The following is a 7,000-nucleotide window of genomic DNA, read 5'->3' on the forward strand; positions in this document are numbered from 1 at the left end:
ACACAGTTTTGATAATTCTTCAATAATCCGCGTCTATACAGGGTATACATAAGGGCAATACAGCATGTAACTATACCAGCACGGTATTTTTGATGACCAAAAGAAACGACCAAACATGCCTACCCAAAAATTCAGCCTTCCATATTGCACTTCACATCTGAGCAGTACTCCGTCCGTTTCTTTTTACTCCGCATGCATATAAGATTTGGTCAAAGTCAAACTACACAGAGTTTGACCAAATTTATATAAAAAAATGAACATCTACAATATTAAAACTATATAGCATGAAAATACATTTTGTGGTGCATCTGATAATATTGATTTCATATTCTTAATGTTTTTATTTTTTAATATAAAGTTACTCAAACTTTACAAAGCTTGACTTTGACCAAACCTTATATGCAGTCTAAATAGAAACGGAGGGAGTAATATAAATAAAGTATGTTCTCTCAGATAGATCAGAAGCTCTATCTGTAGATATATATGAACCCAAATGAATTTTTTGACATAACGCACTTTGGGTTATGTTGTAACTAATAATGAGGTATATTAAAATTGATAACGAGGTACAATATATTCATCTGTATATATATTAGAGGGAGCTGAATAGCTCATACATCTTCGAGTATATAATTACTCTATCTCTCTTTCTGTCACACACACACACACACACACACACACACACACACACACACACACACACACACACACACCTTGGAGTATAAAATCAATGCGCTTAAAGATAAAGAGAGTCTTGTGTTATATTTCACGCTTCTTCAGCTTCACTATGAGCCCATTTTTCATCTGTAGTGTACAAGACAGCTTCGGCTCGATACTCTGTCCTTTCACCACCTCCAAGTCAAAGTTCCATACCACCGTGGCAACGATGGTTCTCATTTGGATAACAGCGATTTCCTTCCCAGGGCAAATCCTCGGACCCGAGTTGAAGGACAAGAACTTGTGAGATGGTTCATACCTCAGCTTGTTGCTACCCTCCAAGAGCCACCTATGCGGGTTGTAGTCGTGACAGTCCTTGCCCCATATGTCCTCCATCCTCCCCATGGAGTGGAGTGAAATAAGGATGGTTTCGCCGGCGTGCACCTCATGACCACTCGGCATGATATTATCGGCAACCATTGTCTTGCGCTCGAAAGGGGCCGGTGGGTACAATCTGAGAGTCTCATACAAGACAGCTCTCAAATAGACAATGGATTTTGTCTCCTCTGGGTCAAAGATTACCATGGCGCCCGTACCCGTGTCTATTTTGTGTAATGCAATGGGTGAGAGTTCACTGCGGATGATTGATACAATCTTAGGATTCTGGGCGAGCTTGTAGAAGGTCCATATCAAGGTCACGCCAATTGTGTCCTTCCCAGCGAGCATAAAGGCGAGGAGCATCGCATGGAGCAATTCAACATCGGCATAGTCTGGATCGTTGATGTAGGAAGATAGAATATCTGCACTTTCTTGCTCCTCTTCATTACCAATACAGCCTCTGTTAATCTTCTCCTTGATCATATCTGTGACGAACCCTCGTAGCACCGTGTGTGCCGCATCGAGCTTTCTCTCTGGGCCGATGTTTAGCCACCTCATAGCCTTCCAGCAAGAGGCCGGCAGGATGTGCCGGAAAAGGGCTACCTCCATTACGGTGTCCATCGCAATTGCAACGTCCATGGGAGGCATGTCCAAGGATAAGAGGCTAGTGTCCACACCAAAGAGCGATGTGGCAGCCAGGTCAAACATAAACCTCGAAACCACTTCTTGCATGTCGAATGGAGTGCCGGTGCTCGCCATTTGTGTGAACAATGGGAGGAGGCCATTCTCCATCTTGTCGCGGCAGCAAGCTACCATACTAGCAACCAACCGTGGGTTGCCGAGCACGCTATGAAATTTCACACGCTGCCGATGATACGGCTCACCATCAATGGTGAAGAAGCTTCCAGCCATGATGTCGAAGATGGCTGCGAACTCCACGCCCTTTGGGAAGTTTGTGTGGTTCGTCGTGAAGATGTGCCGGATGTTCACAGGGTCGCAAGTGAGGAACATGTGCGCTTGGGGAAGATGTATCCTGAAGTTGTGGCCTGATTCGGCGAGGCTCGCAGCACAATAGTCACACAAGTTATGGAGGTTGGCAATGAATGCCGGCAACATGTGCACTATTGGCCAGTCGATTGGGAGCACCGATGGATTCTTTGATCTACTACTAGACCTGAAGTACAAGCACAGGGAAACAAGAAGCACGAGTACGGTGGGGATGAGCAGCTCTTGCGAGAACGAAATCGACATTGTTATGAGTAGTGTGAGATATGCAACTACTTAGATGTATGCTGCAATAGGCATGGCGCTGGCCTATTTATATACTAGCAGCGATGTGCACAGGTTTCCACATTGTATGGGGGCATTAAATTTTTTAAATTTTTTTTTTGCGAAATACCGGAAGGGGGGGGGGGGGGCATTAATTCGCACAATTATACAATGCGTTTGATGTCCCGAGCTCCTTTGGAGCCCTTTTTTTTTAATCTGAAACTTGATTTTGTACACCTTCAAAAAATTCTAGAAAAAGTGTACGTACACATAGAAATGTGTAGTTTGTGTATGAATTTTGAATTTTTTTTTAATACGTGATATACAGAAAGAAGGGAGATACTTGTTTAAAAACACGTCTTCCTTTGTTGTTTTTGGGCCATGGTTTTGCCGGGGTTTTTATTAGTAGTAACTAGTAATGCAGCAATTCCAAAACTGATAATAGTTAGGCCGAAATTTGATAAATAGGAAGGACGTTATGGACAGCCGCGTCCATTCTGAACGTCATTACGAATGATGTCCACGGCTGCACACTATTGTAAGCAGTATCCATTGTGTGGTTCGGTCAGATGCTCTTCTATTTTTTATGTTTTTGAAAGAAAACTTCTAATCTATCATCTGAATGCATGGCAACCCTGTTATCTGTCATTGCCTACAACTGCAAGTTGTAGCTTCTAAATCCACTGTATATCTTCATTTCCTCTATTCTTTATCCAAATACGATATCTCTGCTGTGGTAGCCGAGCAAAGAGTGATGTTCATTTTCAAGCCTGTTGTCTTCTGCTTCAGTTTATTCATCACGGCAGGGATGATAATGTGGCCTAATGACCCACAAGTATAGGGGATTTATCGTAGTCCTTTCGATAAGTAAGAATGTCGAACCCAACGAGGAGCAGAAGGAAATGATAAGCGGTTTTCAGCAAGGTATTCTCTGCAAGTACTGAAATAAGTGGTAACAGAGCAACAAGTAACAAAAGTAAATAAAGTGCAGCAAGGTGGACCAATCCTTTTTGTAGCAAAGGACAAGCCGGAACAAACTCTTATAATAGGAAAAGCGCTCCCGAGGACACATGGGAATATCATCAAGCTAGTTTTCATCACGTTCATATGATTCGCGTTCGATACTTTGATAATTTCATATGTGGGTGGACCGGTGCTCGGGTGCTATTCTTACTTGAATAAGCATCCCACTTATGATTAACCTCTATTGCAAGCATCCGCAACTACAACAAAAGTATTAAGGTAAACCTAACCATAGCATGAAACATATGGATCCAAATCAGCCCCTTACGAAGCAACGCATAAACTAGGGTTTAAGCTTCTGTCACTCTAGCAACCCATCATCTACTTATTACTCCCCAATGCCTTCCTCTAGGCCCAAATAATGGTGAAGTGTTATGTAGTCGACGTTCACATAACACCACTAGAGGCTAGACAACATACATCTTATCAAAATATCAAGCGAATACCAAATTCACATGACTACTAATAGCAAGACTTCTCCCTTGTCCTCAGGAACAAACGTAACTACTCAAAAAGCATATTCATGTTCATAATCAGAGGGGTAATAATATGCATATAGGATCTGAACATATGATCTTCCACCAAATAAACCAACTAGCATCAACTACAAGGAGTAATCAACACTACTAGCAACCTACTAGCACCAATCCCGGACTTTGAGATAAGAATTGGATACAAGAGATGAACTAGGGTTTGGAGATGAGATGGTGCTGGTGAAGATGTTGATGGAGATTGCCCTCTCCCAATGAGAGGAGCGTTGGTGATGACAATGGTGATGATTTCCCCCTCCGGGAGGGAAGTTTTCCTGGCAGGACAGCTCTGCCGGAGCTCTCGATTGGATCCGCCAAGGTTCCGCCTCGTGGCGGCGGAGTCTCGTCCCGAAAAGTTCCTTCTTATTTTTTCTCATCGAAAGACTTCATATAGGAGAAGATGGACGTCGGAGAGCCACCAGGGGGCCCACGAGGTGGGGGGCGCGCCCTTGGGGGGGGGGGGGGGGGCGCCCCCACCCTCGTGAGCAGGGTGTGGCCCCCTGGCCTTCATCTTTGGCGAGGATTTTCTTTATTTATTTTAAGCCGTTCCATGGAGTTTCAGGACTTTTGGAGTTGCGCAGAATAGGTCTCTAATATTTGCTCCTTTTCCAGCCCAGAATTCTAGCTGCCGGCATTCTCCCTCTTTATGTAAACCTTGTAAAATAAGAGAGAATAGCCATAAGTATTGTGACATAAAGTGAAATAACAGTCCATAATGCAACAAATATCGATATAAAAGCATGATGCAAAATGGATGTATCATGGCCCATGAATTTTGCCTCGGCTATTCCTGCACAATAATGAAATTTCTGCATGTATTCTATCCTTATATTGTCAAGCAAATCCACCACATAATGACCCTTTAGTTTCCGGATCGTTGAGTTGAAAGACTCTGCTAGATTATTGTGCACATAGTCAACTTTGCTCACTTCACTGAATTGGCTTCTGGCCCATAACTTGGAGTGGTGTGTTTCCAAGTATTCTTTCACTTTGGGATTCATGTATAACTTCCTCAAGTGGTAGTTGTGCTTCTTCACACTACAAGTCAAAGATGTTGGCCATAAATTGTCGGTATACACCTTTCCTTTGAATTTCTTCATTAAATTTGCAGCAAGGTGATGCATGCATTCCCTGTGCTCTACTCCAGGGAACACATTGTCCACGGCCACTTCTAATCCTTTGCAGGCATCTGTATGAATGACCAACCCATTGGGATGTGCAATAGCCCGGCGGAGATTATGCAAAAACCAAGTCCAGCTCTCCTCAGACTCTGTCTCCAGCACACCATAGGCAACTGGAAATACAAAACTATGTGCATCAACTGCACAAGCTGCTACTAACTGTCCTTTAAACCTCCCTGTGAGAAAAGTGGCATCAATAGCCAAATAAGGCCGGCAGCCTGCCAAAAAACCCAGACGACAAGCCTCAAAGCAGACAAAAACCCTCCTAAAGCATTCCTGGGTCTTTGTCACTCTCTTGAATGTGTACTCCACGGTGTGGTGATCAATATCTACAATACTACCTGGCCTTGTCCTCTCCACTTCACCTTTGAATGAATACAACAATTGAAAACTTTCCTGCCAGTTACCATAAATAGAATCCATAGCATGTTGTTTACCATTGAACAACCTCATGTATGGTAAATCTGTCTCGAACTTATCTTTGATGTTCTTCTGCAATTCCTTTGGACCCACTTGCTGGTTTTCTTTCACCCACTTCTTTACTTCTTCTGCCACCCATCTTGACTTCGCTCTACTGATTGTATCCTTCCTAAGGGTTGATTCCTGGCATGTGTGCTTAAAAGGGTTCACTTTGAGCTGAACATTAGTGCTATTCCGCATTTTAGATGCGAGCAGCCTCCATGGACAACCCTCAGTCAGACGGTGCACTCTGTAACGTACTTGATCGCTCTTGTCCACTTTGAAAGTACGTTCTACCTTGATGCAGTATGTCACAAGTGCATTTCTACACTCATTCATGGATGCAAAAACTGTACCTTCTTCCATATGAGGGTTCAAAGGGTCCCAGTCAACAGCTGCAAGGTCTTCGTCCTCACCCATCGCGTCATCATCCACATGGACTGCATTGTGAGCCTCATCTTGGTTTTCAGTCTGAGGTGCCCGTCGTAAATTCCAAATAACATCAGAATATAGCTTCTCTTCATCAACCCCAGAATTGTAGCCATCAGGCTCCACTTCAAGGGGGACCCTACTGCTGTTGCCCACACTTGTCGAGCCACCACGTCGTCGTGCACCAACTGAACTGTTCTGGCTAGAGATGCCATTACGACGACTTGGTTCTCCCCGAGATGTTGCACCCGCCATCCTAGGTCCAAATGCCTACTCAAGCACATCAACTTGCAGCCTCACATGAAAATTATCTTTCTCTTTATGCCTAACAAACATGGTAGCTAGCTCTTCATCATTACTAACTGTCATCCAATTCTTTTCCCCATTATAGTATTTGTATACCACTTCATCAAGCAAACCCCAAGGATATTGGCTACAAATTACCTCCCCAAATTGTCTGAAACGCCAATTACTAGCCATTGGCAACCGATAATCAAAACCTCCTTGGTATTTCTTCTTATCCTTTGCATCGAACATGTACCGGTCCCTTCTAATGTGCACCATGAAAGCAAACCGCAACTCCATCCTAACCGGCGAAAAACAGAGACGCAATCAGCACACTAATTGGGCAAACCTACTCGAATCGAGTGTTCAAATGCACAACTAAGCTCAATCTAAACAAGAGGCGAGACTTACCCCTCGGGAACCCAGTCGTGGACGCGGCGGATCTCCGGCCCGATGCCTACCTCGCCAAATAATTTGGGGTCACCGCTGCTCACCATTTCGCCCTAGGGTTCTTCCTCCTAGTTCAAATAGCTCCAGCAGCCCCCCACCATTGAGCGCTCCGGCCGGGCGCACGGAAGGAGGCCGCGCCGCAGATCGAGCAGGTGGTGGGCGCCCCACCCGTGGCGTCGCAGGAAGGTGGTGGGCGTCACAGGTAGCCGTGGAGCATAGGCGCAGGGCGGTAGCGGCGGAGCAGGCCGTGCAGCCGGTGGCGGGGCAGGTGCTGGCCGCGGCGCAGGTGGCGGCGGCGGCGACGTAGGACAGCCGGCCGGGCGGATGGGTGTGAGCTAG

General features: G+C 45.1%; 1 pseudogene; it reads right to left on the reverse strand.

Moving 5' to 3' along the window:
* Positions 1–545: 545 nt before the first annotated feature.
* Positions 546–2,320, reverse strand: LOC125553465 (noroxomaritidine synthase 2 pseudogene; annotated as a pseudogene).
* Between the last annotated feature and the right edge of the window lie 4,680 nt (positions 2,321–7,000).

The sequence above is a fragment of the Triticum urartu genome, chromosome 4A (genome assembly GCF_056163025.1).
Source record: "Triticum urartu cultivar PI428250 chromosome 4A, HENAU_Tu73, whole genome shotgun sequence".
Classification (NCBI taxonomy): Eukaryota; Viridiplantae; Streptophyta; class Magnoliopsida; order Poales; family Poaceae; genus Triticum; species Triticum urartu.